This window comes from Oreochromis aureus, linkage group 3 (genome assembly GCF_013358895.1).
Source record: "Oreochromis aureus strain Israel breed Guangdong linkage group 3, ZZ_aureus, whole genome shotgun sequence".
In the NCBI taxonomy this organism is placed as follows: domain Eukaryota; kingdom Metazoa; phylum Chordata; class Actinopteri; order Cichliformes; family Cichlidae; genus Oreochromis; species Oreochromis aureus.
This window is the reverse complement of record NC_052944.1, coordinates 78,592,715-78,612,227: the sequence shown is the minus strand read 5'-3', so window position 1 is coordinate 78,612,227 and position 19,513 is coordinate 78,592,715.

The window sequence follows — 19,513 nt, the reverse complement described above, 5'->3', positions numbered from 1 at the left end:
CATTGTCTCCAAAACGTGCATGGACTTTAAGGAAACTGATTGTTACAGCTTTTATAATACATTCGTTGACTGCTCTTGACCTTGCAAACTACACCAATTTATTAACATTATTTCATTATTTTTTTTGTATTTCATTTTGATCAATTAATTTTAATTTCAGCAGGTGGTATCACACTCAAACAGATTGAACACGAACTGAGCAGTGGTAAATCCATGATTTAAACCTCCCTATGCCACAAAAAAAAAATTTTCATTGTAAATAGCTGTGTTATACTTGGTGAGACTCTAGAACTTACTTAGAAATATACATTTTTTTTATTATTAGTAATTGTTTGTATTTACTGTTAACATATACTGTTTTATCAAACAGCCTGAGCTTGTTAATATTAAAAACATTTCACCGTAATTTTCACAATAATTCTAACAATGTTTTGACATTTTGTTAAAATTAAAAGTACGGTATGTTTTCGGTAATTAATATACAGTTGTAAATCGTAAATTCAAATGAAAAAAGCAGGAAAGATTGTCATTCATACAGAGTTATTATGTAAATTGTAGGGTGATTAATTGTAAATAATGTTACAGATTTTTCCTGTTGTTTTCAAAGACAATGTGCCATATTACAGTACATTAATATATTTTCAACATATTAGCAGAGTAAAAATAAAAGCAAATCACCGTTTTTCAATTTACAGAAATGTAATGTCCATATTAGAATCACTTACTCTTTTTGATTTAATGGTAATTTACCGTTGCCATTTTACAGTTATTAACTGTAATTTTTATGTACATTTCAGTGTACTCTAGCAGAAATAATATAATTTAGCAGAAATGTAATAATCGGCAGAAATATTTCAACTTGGCAGAACTGCAATAATTTAACAGAAATGTAATAATTAACCTCCTAGGACCTGGCGTCCACATATGTGGATATCACATTTTGGCTTATTTACACCAAAATATTCAATTTTACTCTACAAGGGCCTGATATCCACTTACGAGTACATTATACTGCTACTGTTCTATCAAAACTTTTAAACGAATATCCTCTTATTTCCTTATTTTTCTTAGAAACAAAAATCAGGTAAAAATAAAAATCTGGTAATTCTTTGTTTTTACATTCATCAGGTCCCAATCAGCCCAAATATCAAAGAGAAATTAAAAATGCATACCGTGGAAGGGTTCGGGTCTTAGGAGGTTAAGCAAAACTGTCAGCAGATGGTGCAGTCAGAGAGAAAACAAAACAAAAAATGTTATTGAAATTCCAAAGACTGGCAGAAATTTTAGTAGAAACACAGTAGTAGAAAAGTGGAACATTTAAATAATTTTTGAAACATAAGATATAAAATATTTACTAAAAACTGCAAATAAATTATACAATGAACAATACTGAAATACCTTATAGGTGCTGCAGGCACATAACCAGAATTCAGAGCAATCTCACACTCATGTGATGGTGAGGAAAGACCGAAGCTCTGTGATGAGATTTGAATGTCTCAGTTTGGAAACTGAAAAACTCAGAAGACAGCAGTACCTGCACAGAGAGACAGTAGAAGAAAACATAGATTTGTCATCCATAATGTGGATTAAAACTTGAAAAGTGCCAACAATCAATCATTTAAGTGTGGAATTATTTATAACATAAACAGTATTTAAATTAATTAATTGAATTAAAAGCACTGACATGTATTTTTTATATGCAAAGATAAAAACTCTGTCTCTGCTCTGAAGATCACTGGACTCTGACAGGAAGTACGGTTTCCTCAGCATGAGTCATCGTTGATGGTTTCAGAGGTGTGGAGAGTGGCAGCATTGTGATGGTCTCCAGATTTGGCAGGAGGTCAGGTGATGGCTGTGTCATCTTCTCCACTGAAGACTTACTGGTGTGGCAGTTCAGAAAACAGCAGTCTCTGTGTGGCATGTAGTATCTGTGCTGTCCAGCACTGATGGATCAGGTTTGGATCAGCAGTTCGTCAAGATGGTGTTAAGATGTGGTTGTTTCAGCTGATGATGGTGAAGTTTGAAAGTTTTGCCACAAGGGAGTCAGGACTGTGTGTGCCCTGTCCGAAAGAAGAAGAAAATAAACCTACAAAACTTTAAGTGCTCCAACAAACAGTTGGGGCACTTAAAGTGTTTTCTTTTGCGTTTAAATGTTTCAAATCATCTAACAAGGACAACCCGGATAAATACAAAAAGCAGTTGATGTGATGATTTCATTTATGAAGCAGAGAAACTCAAACCAGAACAACCTGGTCTAATGTGAAAACATGTTGATTCTCACCTTTTGGTCTGCAGAAGCTCAGAGTCTGAGCAGCTCCGACGAGTCACTCTTCGAAATGTCGTTGTATTTACTCACTCAGTCCCACCATGAATCAGAAATCACGTGGTCTCCTGTTATCGCTTTTTTTGTTTGTTTGTTTTAATGTGGACAAATCAGAGTTACAGAAGTAAACACGTGCACTCTCGAAGAAAAAACATGATAGGTTAGTTCATCTGCTCACAAACAACATGAACTCTGACATCAGAGCATCGCTTTAATTTGATGTTACGTTTGCTGAACCAGTAACAGTGTCAGTGTAAAGAAGTGTAAAGAAGTGAACCTGCACAGTAAATGTCTCAGATATCTTAATAGAAGAAAAGGAAAGTGCAATTTCAACAGTTTATCTAAATTTATCTACATGATAAAAGGAAAAGAAATGTTGAAATGTATTTTAAGTGTTTTGGGCAACAAGTACTTTTAGAGTACTTTAAAGTAAATACAAACAACACTTCTCTGTCTTATATTATAATTACACATTTATATTTGGACTGTGGATAATGATGCACTTCAATTGTTGTGTTTACAGGTGAGCTAGTTTCCAAAGGTTGGAGGTTTGACATTCCCGTCATTAGGAGCCACGAGGGAGGTGACCCTCAGATCTGAAAATGTTTGTGGATTCATGGCCCACGACACTGTAAAAAGTAGTGGCTGGTTAACTGGGGACTTGTTACAACTGTTCAGTCTGACTGACAAGAAAATGTAACAAAGCTTTCACAGGACAAAGCAAAAATAATTATTAACAGGTGATATACATGGTTCTACAAACAAAGTAAACAAAGTAAGTCTGAATTCATGTTGATTTGTTAGTTTCCAAGTGGAGATGAGAGGGTTATGATGATGTGAGGGGATGATGGCAAACTAGACGAGAGAAACAACATTTGTGTGCTCAGACAATATTTTTATTTCTTTGTTTGGTTCACTTGGCACTTTATGACATTATGTTTATTACATTATTTTTTTAAATTGTGCTCTGTATACTTTGCAATATCTTCTTGAATAAGAATAAGAATAAGAATAAGAATAACTTTATTTATCCCGAGGGAAATTCTTTTGTCATGTACATGCTCAAAGCAGCAGGAGAGACAGAGGAACAGATGAATAAGATATACAATATATACAGTAAGAATAGTAGTATACAGTAATATACAGTAGTAGGATAGTGCAAGACATAGTATCAAATAACTCTAACGAAGTAATATATATGACTGTGTCCTGGAGAATAAATAACTTAGCTATCAGTGCAGGCGATTCTAGAAAGTGACATAGTATTGTGCAATAGAATAAAGGGAGTAGCAGCGTATGATGGGGGGATGAAACAAATATATAATATTCAATGAGGTACTGTTGGATAATATTGCACGGTCTGAAAAGGAACAGAATAACATTGGTAATCGTCTCAGGAGAATCACCTACAGAGTGAGGAAGAGTTAAACAGTCTTATTGCCACCAGCACAAAGGATTTACTGTGGCGGTCAGGTCTGCATTTCGGGGCAATGAGTCTTTTGCTGCGTTTGCTCCGATGGTCCATCATGGGGGCGTGCATGGGGTGGGAGGGGTTGTCCATGATAGAAAGAAGCTTTTTTAGCATTCTCCTCTCAGACACCTCCTCCAGGTTCTCAAGTCTGACACCCAGGACAGAACCAGCCTTTCTAATCAGTTTGTTCAGCCTGTTGGCATCAGCTGTCTTCACCCCACTTCCCCAGCACACAGCTGCAAAGAACACAACGCTCTCCAACACCGAGTGATAGAACATGGTCAGCATTTTCCTACCAACATTGAAGGACCTGAGCCACCTCAGTAGGAAAAGCCGACTCTGCCCTTTTTTGAAGATAGCATTGGTGTTCTTGGTCCAGTCCAGTTTACAGTCCAAGTGTACCCCCAGGTACCGGTAGTCCTCAACGATCTCCACATCAGCCCCTCTGATGGTGACAGGGTTAGGAGGAGGAGCCTGCTTCCTAAAGTCCATAATCAGTTCTTTTGTCTTTGTGATCTTAAGTTGTAGGTGGTTAAGCTCACACCACTCGACAAAGCTGTCCACCACACTCCTGTACTCCTCCTCCTGTCCATCCCTGATACAGCCCACAAGTCAGAAGTATTGTTATTGACAGTAATACTGAAAAGACCATGCTGCTTTCTAAGAGTGTGTTTTAGTATTTATAAAATCCTTGAAAGCCTGCAGTTCATCATTCAGGTGTGAAGTTCAGCATTTTTGTTTTGAAGAGTTTTAGAATATCTTAAAATGTGAGAAAACATGAAAAACATTAAAACTTTTTATTTCATAGTTTTCCCACAGTTGGTCATTTTCTGTTATTGATATGTTAAATACATGTCCAGATGAGTTTTTAACGCCATGAAAAATAGATTCACAAACAAAATTTCAATTATATATATATATTTATGCCCAAAGAGGAATACATTTCTTCACTGAGGATCTCATAATTCATGCACGAATGGGTTAATAAAAAGAATGAATTAAATATAAATAAAACAAACATTTCTATTTAATAAAAAGCTTTTAGAAATAATGTTTGTAAGGAGTAGGAGGATATTTTGCTGCTATTATTTGCTGCTATTTTTATAATTATCATTACCATTTCATTAATAACAGTATTGATATTGCATTCAGATGTTCAAACATATTGGTATCATATTAGCCTTTATTACAGGAGCAGTTAGAACCACTTTAAACTGTTGAGTTGAATCTATAAGCTTAAATGTTTATATGCAGACTGCATTGTAAAAGAAAGGCCCTAACATTGAGTATACTCTGTGCCAAAATGAGACAGGAAACTACATGTTTGCAGGGCATGCTTTTGCAGGAAGTGAAACCGAAAGCAGAGTCTGAGTGCAAGTTATTTTGAGCAGGTTATTTTGTATTATCTTTTATTCATTTATATCTTTTGATTAAGCTTTTAGTAGAGGTTCTTGATTAAAACATTTATTCAACATATTACATTTATAGTTCTAGTTAGGTTATTACATGTAAGGATGAGCCTCTGTTCTGGTGAAAGGTCAGAACTGCAACGGGTGAGATAAGAGAGCATTTAAGGACGAGACACACATACAGTTAGTGGGTTCATTTATAGGTGAAAGTTATTATGCTTGTAACTGCAAGTTGTGCCTGCAAAAGTACCGTTTATTGCAGAACGTGTGCCTGATGTTCCAGACAGATAGGCGAGCGTCCGGTGGCAACAGGAAGCACCTGCGATGATCTTTTCAAACTGTGTTAAAAGTCATTGTGGTTTTGATTTGACGTATGCAAGTATTGTATCTGCTTAATGTATGAAGGGGCGTTGTATTGCCCCGACCCTATAAAACCTTTGTTTTGTTCATTGTTTGAGAGATCCACCTCTGATGTTCTGCAGGGTGCATCTCCCACGCGTGTGTTCATTAAAATCATCGTTTGACTCCACCTGGCAGGGTCAGTGTGTTATTCCGATCTCCTCCACCTCTCTCTCCTTAAAATGAACCTTAACATGTTCTATACAAAAAGAAAAGGACAGCAACAAAACATGACATGAAGGTAATAAATAAAAGACGCATCATACAAATAAAAAACAAAAAATCCAAAACGCCTCAGTTTCTTCTTGTTCGGAGTCCAAAGTACAAATTCACTAAGTGTAAACAGAGAAATCTGTCAGCTCTGGGAAAAACAGAGAGCATGCTGGTAAAGCATCACCTTCATCTACACTTCCCTCCAACTCTGAGCCTCATTTACACACTCGTGGCTGCTGCTCTCATCCTGTTTGATTCCTTTTTAATGTTCTCAGCATCATTGTGAAACATTTGGCTAAACAACCAAAGCTATACTAACTTTGTTATTCAAATGTTGCCTGAAAATATTGTTGAGTACTTTTGTTCAGGATAAACAGGTTAGTTTGCTGTACTAGGAGGAGATCACAGGTGAGGTCGTGCTGCGGCCCTAGCAGGGCCACCTCCTGAAGTTGCCTGTGTGGGCATGTCCCACCAGCTCTCCTGTCTTAGGTGCCACCGTTTTCTTTTGTACAGCTGACTCACATGAGCAATTAAAGGTATTTAAGCCCAGAGAAAGGTGAGCTCTGGGCCAGAGAGCCATGTTGGTGGTTGCAGCTAATGAGCTGTATTTTGTAATTGCTTGCTCCTGCTCGGTGGAGAGGAGTGTGTTTGGTTACTAATCTCTTTTCTGACTTACTTTTCAGTTTACTGACCAACGTTTGAGTTTTGTTTTGTTTCTTTAAATTGTGAAAGCGACTTGTCCCTCTCTTTTAGTTGAGTAATTAGAAACTTTAAGAAAACTCTTTAATTTAACCATTTTGCCTCTCTGTCTCCTTTTTCCGACCCGGACGCTTTTTGTTACTTCCCCCTCACCACCTGGACCCTTTTAGGGGAACGTAACAGATCGTCTGTGATGTGAACTCTCAGGAGCTTGATGCTGTTAACCAAGGGTGTAGATTTGGTTTTGGCATTGGTGGGGACGGATGATTCAACCACCAAACCCTGTCCTGTTTCTTTTTTTTTTCCTTTTTGTCTTTGCTTCTTGATAAAAAAGGAGAAACATACTTGCCTACATATGCTATTCTACATGCTTTTAAACCATTTAAAATTACAATTCAGAGTTTTATATGTGAATTATATAATGTTAAATTACTATTAAACAAATGACTAAGTATTTTAGGCTTTAGTTTACTTCAGCCATATTCCATATAAATCAGGTATCATACAAAAATAAAAATACAGTCATGACAATAAAGAATATGACTTTAAGGACTTAACAACATTACTTCAGTTATAGTGCACCAACATCTCTGATACATTAGCACTAAGGGAACACTGAATGACCTGCTGGGTTTTGTCCATAAAACTATTCATCTAAGATTACCACAAAGTAAAAGATCTCTCAGGAAAATTATGCAACATTTTAGGCACTATTGCCCCGATCAAATCAGTGAGCTGGGACTTTTTATTCTAAACATGAACTACTGTTACAGCAACAGACATGGACTACTGGTGCCCCACACAACAACTCAATGTCCACTATGTGAAGGAGCCAAACACATGCCTTCTCCTCTCGTTAACTGAGATAAACTGCTGGCATATTTGTTTTACATCTATACTGTCCAGTCTCTCCTGGTGGACATGGCATCACGTTATTCATGGTTACAGTCAGTTTTGGCCAGCGTTCATAGGTTCCTTCCAATAACATGGCGTGAGACTGGAATGAAATATATCCATGGACTGGCACTTTATTTAAGAAGGCACATGTTAACAGCACAAACACCCAACCCCAACTAAAAACAAAATAGCTTCCTTTTATACGCTACCTTTTCAGGCGATCATCCGGACTAGCCCAAGTATGGGGGTTACCTAATCAAAATGAAAACATAACCCTCCACACAAACAAACATACAATAACATTAAAGCACATAACAAACATACATATTTCCAACACGTACTATAAACAAATCAATAACATAAGCTTCACCCATTACTATCTAAATTAAAACCCTTCTTAACCATATTCCCCCAACCTGGCACACTGGTTTGCTCCAGGAGCTCTTAAGCAGGTGATTGAGCTGCTTTCACTCTTATGCTCCACACCCTGCAAGAAGCAACCAGGACAGGTGAGTACTTTTCCAAATTTTCTTTTCACATATGTTCAGGTTACCGACAAATGATTAAATGTAAGCAGTAGTGATGGTGAGATGAAGCCTCGTGATGAAGTGAAGCTTTCCATCCAACTGGTCGACTCATGGTTCGAAGCATTGTGATGATTCATTTGCTCTACTGCGCCATCAAGTGGACGATTCAAGTGAAACAGGCTCTTTGATTATAATGATGTGTAAACCTCTAAACTGAATAAATTGTTTTCATGGTTATTTATCCCGAATATTGTCTCAATATGTCTGATACAAAAGAGAAAGTGGAAACTATCAGGGCAGAGTTTTGGTATGATTGTGTAACTGTGTAATAATGCCTATGTACATCTGGATAATGACACAAACTAGTGTGCGGCGCTTCACTTTTTAATAAACTAAAACACAGAAATCAGATTATAGGATCTGTAGTGTTGTTTATTTATATTATGGTACTCATCATTCTTGATATTTATTATTGTGTGCATACTTTATTAGAGGAGATGAGATAAAAAAAAAAAAAATCTCTTCCTTGCTGGTTCCATCGAAGAAGAAATGCTCAAGTAACTATGTAGCACGTACTTAATCCAATTCCACAGCTCAATGTGATGGGAAATCAGCTGTGTTTTGCTGCCCATTTTTATTTCGAATCTGGCGCGAACCGGCGAGCCAGTTCCTGAATCGGTCACGTGGTACGGACTGCCCGCGAGGCCTCGAACGTCACTGCATACGTAATCAAAGCGAGCCTCGATACGCGCTTCACAAAAACTCCCCCGAGATTACCCGACATGGGTTTCCAAGCTTCAACACACAGGACACATCACTAGTAAGCAGCTCTAATTTCGGCTCTTTTCTGACACGGGTAGGATGGCCAGTCCCCTTGTCTCTTCACCTTTACAAGCTGTCAATTTAATCCTACATAAAATAAACCTAATAAAGAATTCATAAGAACAAATGTGTTTTCTTTACTATATTATTTGTAATTCCCAATCTATCAGTTAATAAAAAATACAAACAAGGTAATGGAACCCCTGGTCTCCGTTACATTTACATACAATTTTAGACTGATGTGGGCGAAAGCCTAGTACATACTTGCCAACATTGAGACCTCAGAATTAGCAAGACATTCAAAAGGGCTGTCGGTGGGGGGAGGTGTGTGTGTGTGTGTGTGTGTGTGTGTGTATACACACTTATAGTTAAATGTCACCGTTATTATTGTCCGGCCGGAAAAAGGCTGGGGGTGTCCAAATTCAGAGGCTGTGTCCGCCTGAGGACCTTGCCTTCGCGATCTAATTGAGCCGGGTCCTCCGAGAGCCAGGTAGACCGGAAATGAGCGACTGAATGAAATTGGACGGGTGATTTTTGGGAGGGGCACTGAAATTCGGGATTTTCCCGGAAAAATCGGGAGGGTTGGCATGTATGGCCTGGTATAGCCTGTAACGTTATTAAGACGGACACATTTTATGAGTGAACTTGACTTTAAGTGACTTACAGGTTTCTTTGAAAAATACTTTCTTATATCCAGGTTCTACCTTTTTGCTGCCATCCTCCTCTCCTCCTTGCAGGTCCTCGCAGCGCAGGCTTACCGCTGCTAAAACTAAACAGAGCTCCCTGAAAGGCACAGCCAATCACATTGACCATATTTGTGACATAAGGTAGAACTCCAGTAGAGAACATAATTTAACCCTTTCTGCACCGCTGGGTGAATGAGACGTTGACAGATCTTTTTTTTTTTTTCTTTCGATCGGTTTTGTTTTTCTTTGCTCGAAGAGATCAGATTATTGGTGGGGACATGTTGTCCCTTCCGTCCATGCCAAATCTATGCCCTTGCTGTTAACAGTCTCTACCGTGGATGCTGAGTGGTGTCTATGTGGAGCGAATCTTCCCGAAGTCAAAGATCATCTCCTTGGTTTTGTCCACATTCAGTGACAGATTGTTTTCACTGCACCAGAACGCCAGCTGCTGAATCTCATCTCTGTACGCCGACTCGTCATTGCTGCTGACTCATCCAGAATTAGACTTTAAATATTTTTATTATCATGTAATAATAATATTCTGGTGACTGATTTAAATCTTGTTCCCAGGGCGTTTTAATCTAATTTAAACCCATTGAAGAACCTTTCATGGTCACCATTTTGTCATGTGTAAGACAAATAAATCCTCTATGTATCGGAACTAGAGTAAGGAGCATATGTCCCGGGCTTGCAGCTGGTGCTACCGGAAAATTTGGTGTCTGAGATTGGAGAAAATGTCTGATCTGCACATATCTAAAAAGACGTGTATGTGGGAGATTACATTTTTCAGAAAGCTGAGCAAAAGATGCAAAGTTATTATCAACGAGCACATGACTGAAACATGTAATGCCCCTATCATGCCAATCTCAAAATATAAGATTGGATAATGATAAAATATGAAATTATTGACGTTATTTTTGGTTTGAATCGTATTTCAACAAATGTTATTTCTCACCTACTTTTAGTTTGAGTTCACAATAAAAACTTTCATCAGAACTGAAACACATGAAACATTCAGAGGCTATTCATGAAACACCTGTGTGGAGCATGAAGATCTTTATTTTTTATTCCTAAAGCTCTGATTCATGCAGAAGAGAAAAGAATAAAAATAAAACAACATAAAATCCCATCATAAACCAGTCTTAAGGTAACAAAGGTGGTATAGCAGACATTTTAGACTCTGCAAATATTTGTATACATTTGTAGACGAGCACACTTTTAGCTCTTTATCAGCATTTTACACAAACATATATTCACATACTAAAGCATTTGAACAAGTGTATATTTTCAAATCCATGTGAAGGTGATTTTAACAATGTATTTATAGTTTCCAACCAGGTCATTTTTGTTGCTTTCACCAGTTTCTCCAGCTTTGAAATTTTTAACTTCTATTAGAATTAGAAATCATTTCTGCGCTCAGGAAGTTTCTCAGGTTTATTTTGTAATAAGAGTCCGACCAAATTAATGAAATCATCTTTTTAGCTCATGAATAAAAAACATTTTCCAGCCAGGACAAAGAAAGTCGGCGAGTCTCTCACAGTTCAGGTTAAATGTGGAGTAAAACAGTCAAATAAATATTGGAGATCATGGAGGAAAGCAGCTCTTTGTGAGGCTGTGGACCCTCTTCATACGACCTCTCTGTGACCTTCTGTGACATCATGCTGCTGTGGATCAGCTTTACATGGATATACAACAACACCCAGTCTGTGAATGGAGATTATGAGGAAGCTTCAGACTCAAACTACACAAGTCCTCCATACAGTCCAGGTCACAGTCTGATGATCCTTTATTCATAAAACTTTGTTAGTCAGTGTGAACAGTACAGGCTCACAGGGTGGAGGAGGAGGGGTGGAGGTGACTTTTCTACTCTTATATTTCATTCATACACTTTCTCAGTTCTGTTTTCATCTCATCAAACCCCTCAATGATCTTCTGACTCTGATCAGCCGATTTGATAATGGCGTCTCTTAACCTTTGATCCTCTTCAGGGGTATCAGTGAGGCTGAAGATTTGCTTGATGATCTTTACCAGCTCACCCAGAACAAACAGAAGGATGTCAGCTTCAAACCAAAGTCCCTCAGCCATGTTTTTTAGGCGAGATACTCGTGCGAGGGTCTTCTGAAGCTCCTTCACATCAGCCAGAGTGTTTTCAGCCTGAGCTTCAGCTGACTCTTTCTCCAAATTTTCACACGTCACCTGTATGTCCTTCAGGTTCTCCTTCATTGGTTCAACTTTTGCCATAAATTCTTTTCCCCACATTTCTACTTTCTCTCCACATCTACTCTCTGACAAAATTTTTTTTATGTTGGATCCAACAACAGTAGCTCCGCCTCCAACAGCAGTAGCACTTCCAACACCAACTGCAACTAAACTCGCTCCTCCAGTTAATGGAGCTAATAGGAGCCCTCCTAAAATGAATCCTGCTCCTATTCCTCCAGTAACAGCTCCTACTTTTCTTGCTTTGTTAGTGTTTTCCTGCATTTCTTTTACTTCATCAGAAATCCTCTGAAACTCTCTCACGATCTGTCTCATCTTTGATTCATTCCTGTCAAATTGTTCGATGAATAAAAATACATATGTTCTAAGCTCTTTCTTTAAATATGATAAACTCTGTTCCATTTTATACATTTTCCTTTGTGACGTGTAGAAAGGTTTCCTCTGCACAGTCTGATTAACAGCTTGACCTTTGACCTTTTGGTTTGGATTGTAAATAACACTGTGGTCGGGGAGAATCTGCGGACACACAAAGAGAAACATCATTTTTACTAAAAACACTGAAGATCACTTGTGGTTTCAGCAATTTCTGATGTTAACTGGCAGCCAAGACACAATTTTACATCTGTAGCTCCTCTTTGGACTCTTTAAGCGATTAATGTGTGTTGTAATGCAAATACATACAGTGGCTTGCAAAAGTATTCTTGAACTTTTCCACATTTTGTCACATTACAGCCACAAACATGAATCAATTTTATTGGAATTCCACGTGAAAGACCAATACAAAGTGGTGTACACGTGAGAAGTGGAACGAAAATCATACATGATTCCAAACATTTTTTACAAATAAATAACTGCAAAGTGGGGTGTGCGTAATTATTCAGCCCCCTTTGGTCTGAGTGCAGTCAGTTGCCCATAGACCTTGCCTGATGAATAGAATAGAATAGAATAATCCTTTAATTGTCCCACAAGGGGAAATTTGGTTGTAACAGTAGCCAAAAAGACACATATACAAACAAACAGTACACAGGACACAGAACAGAAACATACACAATTTTTCTTACATATTTACATTAAGGACAATAGTTACTATATACAGAGTATTGTACAGTTATTAAATTAAATAAAAATAACTACAGATAAGAGGCAAACCAGGTTGTAGTGCGAATCAGTTAATTAACTTATTGCAGTTACAGCGCTGATGTAAACATCTATGTTTGTTGGGAGCAGTTCTGATTGTACAGTCTGACAGCTGCAGGGAGGAAGGACCTGCGGAAACGCTCCTTCATGCATCTAGGATGCAGCAGTCTGTCACTGAAGGAGCTCTGCAGTTCGGCAACATGAGTGCTAATGACTAAATAGAGTGCACCTGTGTGTAATCTAATGTCAGTACAAATACAGCTGCTCTGTGACGGCCTCTGAGGTTGGCTGTGTCCGAATTCAGGGGAAGGATGCTCATAAGGACACTACCTACCTACGTCACAAGGTAGTGTCCTTAGACGGACGGGTAGTCAGGAAGTGAGCGGCTTGGACAGCCCCCTTTTTTTCTCCATAGAAACTTTATTGAACAAACAATGAGTATCCAACATAACAGATGGGCTGTGGACAGCCTCCTAGCCTTCAACTCTGCCCTTACTTGCGTGTTTTTCCCGGTCGCTAGCGCCACAGTGCGAAAACTTTAAAATGGACCCAGAAATGTCGCTCCGTTGTTTGGACAATTTTATTTCTCGAGGAGCTAGAAAAACCTTATCGTCGCCGCCCGCACGTTTTGTACTTTAGGCTCATCAGAGACAATCATATCCAGGTAAAATCATTTCCTTTAATCTACACGCATTTAGGAATTACTTAGCTAATTACACGGATAATTGAAATATTGCCGGCGTTGTGCCAAAAAAGTGTTCGCCTGCCAAAACTGATTTCCAATGTTTCCGAGTGTAATATGTGTAATATCTTTATGTATGTTGGTAAATAGACTTCGATGAACATGGTTTACTAAGGGGTTTTATATATACAATAATTACCTGTTGTTCAAGTATCTTTATAACGCTGGTTATAATGTAGGTACAATTGATATATTTGTTGCGCTGTCTGCTGTCCTCTTGGCCAGATTAGAAATTTATTTTTTAAGAGTAATGTCAATAAGATTTTTTTTTTTAACTGGATGAATAAAGGATATATAAAAGTCACTGCCAAAAACTGATTGCAGCTTCTACCTTGTTACAGGAATGTTGCTGGTGGCTCAGAGTGACGTGATATCACTAATGAGGGACACATTTGACATGTTTCACGTATTATAGACCAACAAGTTATTCATAGCAGGTTAAATACGAGCAATCAGTTTAGGGCAAAAACCGGAAATCATTTTTTGGCAGACGATCATTTTTTGCCACAACATCGGTCATTCTTACACATGTATTGTATCATATAAAATATATAAACTAAATATCTTTGAAACGTATAGAATCTAATCTTTTGTTTGTTTGTTTTTTTACATAGCACTTTATCAAACTGTTGTCTGCTACAGAGTTACAAGTATTATACTAATAATATAGCATCCACCATCTCCTGCTTGCATATTTCTGTAAACATCTTAGTGGTGTGGCAGCCACGAGTGAGCCAGCCCTGCAAACCCTGTGGATGGACGATGCAGTGGACAATGGGAGGAAGCAGAGGTGGGACCAAGTCATTGTTTTGCAAGTCTCAAGTAAGTCTCAAGTCTTTATCGTTAAGTCACAAGTCAAGTCTCAAGTAATGTCAGGCAAGTCAGAGTCAAGTCTCAAGTCACTGGTGTAAAAGTCCGAGTAAAGTCACAAGTCTGAAACTTTGAATTTCAAGTCCTTTCGAGTCTTTAAAAAAAAAAAAAAAAAAAAAAAAAATGTTGCAGTTATATGCTAAATGTAAATATTAGACCATGTAATTTTTAAATCTGTTTTTCTCAACACATGATGAAATACTGAACATAGAAAATATACACAAATTGTGAAATTGCACCTCTATAAAATCAGCTCAATTAAACTTAGCTCCAAGAATAATTTTCACTGACAGTTCTGAGATAAGCTGCATGTTATTCTTGGATGCGCTTGTAGGACCGGCTTTAAAATCGCATGACAAAAATATCATACACATTTTTAAAAAAAAAAAACAGTATCACCAATGTAGCCTGGACAACATTTGCTAGTTAGATGAAGTCAGCTATCTCATCGTAGCAAAAGAGAAGCACCACCGTTCTTTATGCAACTTCAACTGTCGGACAAAGTTGGAAGTTGTTCCATCTCTGTCTGTGATTCTCTTCTTGCATGTTTTGCATATTGCATTTCAGTTTTTTGTTGACTACTTCATAGTTTATGTACCTGAAAAAAAATAACTACTCGCAGCATTTTTGAGCATTTTTTTTAAAAAATCTGGTTAATTTGATTGGCTGTGCTACAGCTCACGCACACATAGGTACGGAGTGTGGTTTGAATAAATGAATGAATGAATTGAATTGCTGCACACTTTCTATATAATATGCGTGTTAAATTTTAGATTTGGGGTGAAATATCAAGTCTTTTCAAGTAAACCGGTTCAAGTCCAATTCAAGTCCCAGGTCATTGGTGTAAAAGTCCAAGTCAAGTCACAAGTCTTAGAACATTTTTTCAAGTCAAGTCTAAAGTCATAAAATTAATGACTCGAGTCCACACCTCTGGGAGGAAGCATCCTAAAGCTCTCTTTGCAGACCACCCTGTGTGATTCTCCACTCGCCCACCAGAAAAGACAAACCGCAGGTCTCAGTTGCAGCAGCCCATCCACGTCTGATCTTGCTCGGGCAGATTCAGCAACACTGCCAGAGACTTCCTGTAATCTATTACAATTGTTCAAGAAACGGTCCAGGAACAGGTCACTCAGGTTAATCCTGTGTGAACAACTGAAAATATTGTTTTTCCATCTTTACATACTGTGTATTTGAAATATTCTTGTTTAATTGTTATTGTTATTTACTTTATTGCTATCAAATAAATATCCAAGTAATATTGTTCAAAGTTAGCATTATGTTCATACGTGTTACAAATGCCTGTAAATCAAATTGAGTCCAGTGACAATTACTGTTTGTTTGAATCAATTTATTAATAACATAAAACCTTTAAACTAATGCAACACATAACAATGTAACAAATATATTCAAATAAATAAATTTCTCAATACATAACCTTTCTAGAAGTGAAAACAGTCTGTCCGTCCTCTCCCTGCTCTCCTCTCCTCAGCCTCTCTTTGCTGCCTCGTGTCCTCTCTGATGAGGTCTAGCAGCTCATCATCCCTGTCTCTTTTCCTCTTTCTCCCTGTCGTGGGTGGCTGAGCAACTTCGTCATCACTGTCGTTTTGGTCACCCACTGCTGCGCTTGGCCCTGGGTGTCCTCAGGGAGAGAGGAAATGGGACAGGAGGCTTAATGGAAGGCATCTGTCCTATCACCTCATCCATGAGGGCAAACCAGGGCCAAGTAGCAGCAGTGGGCTTCCCACTGACCCCCTCTCCTGAGCCTGGATACTTGCAATCCTAAAGGCAGAGGAAATCAAAAATGACAGCAGGCAAATAAAAACACCACAACTCTTAGTAATTGCACATTTATTAACTTGTGTTCTTAAGAATTATCTTCTTGATAACACACATACATACTTTGTATTCTTTAAAGTTATCTCATGTCTTCTGGCCTGCAAGGGGGTGACTTTCCCTTGCAGGCCCATCTTCTCCAGAATTGTCCTGATCACACACAACAAATAAGAGAAGAAAGGACACCATGGCAACTATGTTAATCCCTAAGCCCAAAGGTTTTCACAGCAGAACACCAGAGGAACACCGTCTGGACATCACAGGTTCTGTACAGCAGCGGTCCGTGAGTCGTTTGGTACCGGGCCACGAGAGTGAAATTTATGGTTTTCAGGGTTTTTATCGTTAACTCGGTTTCCCTGAGTCTTTCCCTTGTTGTAGTTGTGTGTCTTATTTTGAAAGAAATATTTACACGTTACCATAGCGACCAGAGAGCATTGAGGAGGATGTTACTGTCAATATTGGCGCATTTTCAGGAGGACACTGCTAATAAAGTTACACAATTACACAGTACATTCACGTTTATTATTATATTTACAAAATACCACAGTTTTTGTCTTGGTCGGATCATTTTATGTGGTCGTATTCATCCGCGATACCTTAAAGGCTCCGTGTCTGACATAAACCGGTCTGTGGCGCAAAAAAGGTTGGGGACCGCTGCTGTACAGCATGAGGGTTAATAGGACTGTACTCATATGAATATGATGCGTAAATTGATTTATTCTTGTACATCCACGCCGTAGCGGCCCATTTCTTCACCCCAGTGAAGAAGTGATCGTTTTCTCCTCGTTGTAATAAATTAAGCCTTTTGGTCTTTGTTCCCCACAACATATCACCAATTCGAAAAAATCAAAATTAGCTGTATGTAAGCGGCAATACATGAAAAATCTCGGGACCCCCGATACAAGCTGGTTTATGGTTATTTTAAAGAAAAGAAACATGTCTATGCAGATGCCCAAAGCTTATCAAAATGACCGATATAACAATTTAAGTTTTGTACAACCAGATTTTCATATACTTACATTTGAAAGTGTTTTCCTCTCCTGCTTCGACCACCATCGTTATCAGAAACAAATCTCCTCTATGACCCGCAATGAATCCTGGGATATAGTAGGACATGAAGGATACATCGGACCATCCTTAGAATTCAGGGCAAAGTAGGACGCATTTGTCGCCACATTTTGAGTACCCTTTGAATTTGGACAGCCTTAAATCGGCGTCGCCGCCGCGCGACGTCATTGCCTCTCAGATATGGCATTGGCGCAGCCTTCCCTGAATTCGGACACGACTAACCCTCAAATTCGCGGAAAAGTAGGACACATTTGTCGCCACATTTTGAGTGCTCTTTGAATTCGGACAGTCCTCGTTGCGTCGCTGTGACGTCATTGCCTCCAAATATGGCATTTTAAGCATCCTTCCCCTGAATTCGGACACAGCCATCGTCTAAGAGAATATTGGGAGTAGTGATGGCCAAATGAAGCTTTCTGAAGCGCTGAAGCTTGTATTGAAAAACGGTTCATTACTCAAAGCTTTTCAACACAGTCCTCTCCGGTGACATCTGGTGGCGAAAATTATGAAGAGCAGCTTGAATCTGCAAAATAAAACGAACTGCTTAATTATCACTGCTCACTCCAGAGCAGTGTTGGTCAAGTTACTTGAAAAAAGTAATCAGTTACTAATTACTGATTACTTCCCCCAAAAAGTAATCCCGTTACTTTACTGATTACTTATTTTCAAAAGTAATCAATTACTTAGTTACTTAGTTACTTAGTTACTTTTTAAAAACACGATTTACAACCTGAATAGGTGATAAAGCGATAGATCTTTCAGCCCAATTCTACTTTTTCTGCATAATTCACCATACAAAATGTAATCAAATGGAAAAGTCTCTTTTTAAAACTTGTTTTATTAGTTTTAATCTTTTAACTTTATGCATCAAGCAAAAATTAAATTATATGCAACATTCTCTGACTGGAAGAAATTTGTTTAACATTTAAACCTATTTTCTGCACATTCCAGCACATAAAATATTTTTTTGTGTGTTTACACTCACTCTTTCAAATAGATGCAAGTAAAACACAGCAGAAAATAAATAAAATCAAAGACTAGCGGTCCTGTTGCTCTATTTTCACCTGTAAAGCAGGACTGGGGTAGGCGGAGGAGGTTTACCCTGGTGCAGGTGTGCTGCAGCGGTCAGTGGAAGAATCCGCGAGTTTCTCTGTGAATTTCACATTACGTCGTAGTACACTCGGTGCTTGCTTGGAAGTTTAGGGGTTTTTTCGCTGTAAAAGACGTTTTCTTCCACGCTGTGGACACTAATGTTTTTGTCACTTTTATGGACTCAAACTCAAAATAAGGTCAGTACTTCCACGCTTTAAACGCTGCATGCTACACTCTGTCCCTTTTCGATATATTATGATCTGCAGACAGCTGTTGTCACGAACGTCGCACTCGCTTCGTCACTGTCATGAGACGTTCTCGCAAAAAAAATCACGATTTTAGTAACGCAGTAACGCAGCATTCCTACGTGAAAGTAACGGTAATCTAATTACCGTTTTTGCAATAGTAATCCCTTACATTACTCGTTACTTGAAAAAAGTAATCAGATTACAGTAACGCGTTACAAGTAACGCGTTACTGCCCATCTCTGCTCCAGAGTGGAGTTCTCTCTGATATTGGGCCAAAGTTGCGTTGCTTTGAACATGTAATTGTTATTTTTTTTCCTCAATTGGGGGGCTGAAAAAATTGTAATGCTTATTTGCTTAATACATTTTGATCAATAAACTTTCCTTATGTAAACATGCACCATGGTGTGGCCTTTCTTTGCTTATGACTCCTTGATGTTGGTAAATAAAATAGATGCAAAATACATATAATAACATACAACACATTATGGCGCATGCCTCTGCTGTGAGGTCCTGCCAGGTACTTCGCTATCTGTCACCATCAACACACTCCACAAATCCCGTGAATGATTCACTTCCTTATATCCATTTGAATCAGGTACCGAAGCAGTTACGTGCGTAATGAAGCTTCGGACGTCACTGGTCATGTGACTTTTGCCAAACGAAGCAAGCCTCGACACAGTGCTTCTGAACCAGTGTGTTGTTTTTTTCGACACACGCTCCGGAGCGTCAGCTTCACGCGGGCCATCACTAACTGGGAGCAACAACACCATGAAATCCAAAGAACACACCAGACAGGTCAGGGATAAAGTTATTGAGAAATTTAAAGCAGGCTTAGGCTACAAAAAGATTTCCCAAGCCTTGAA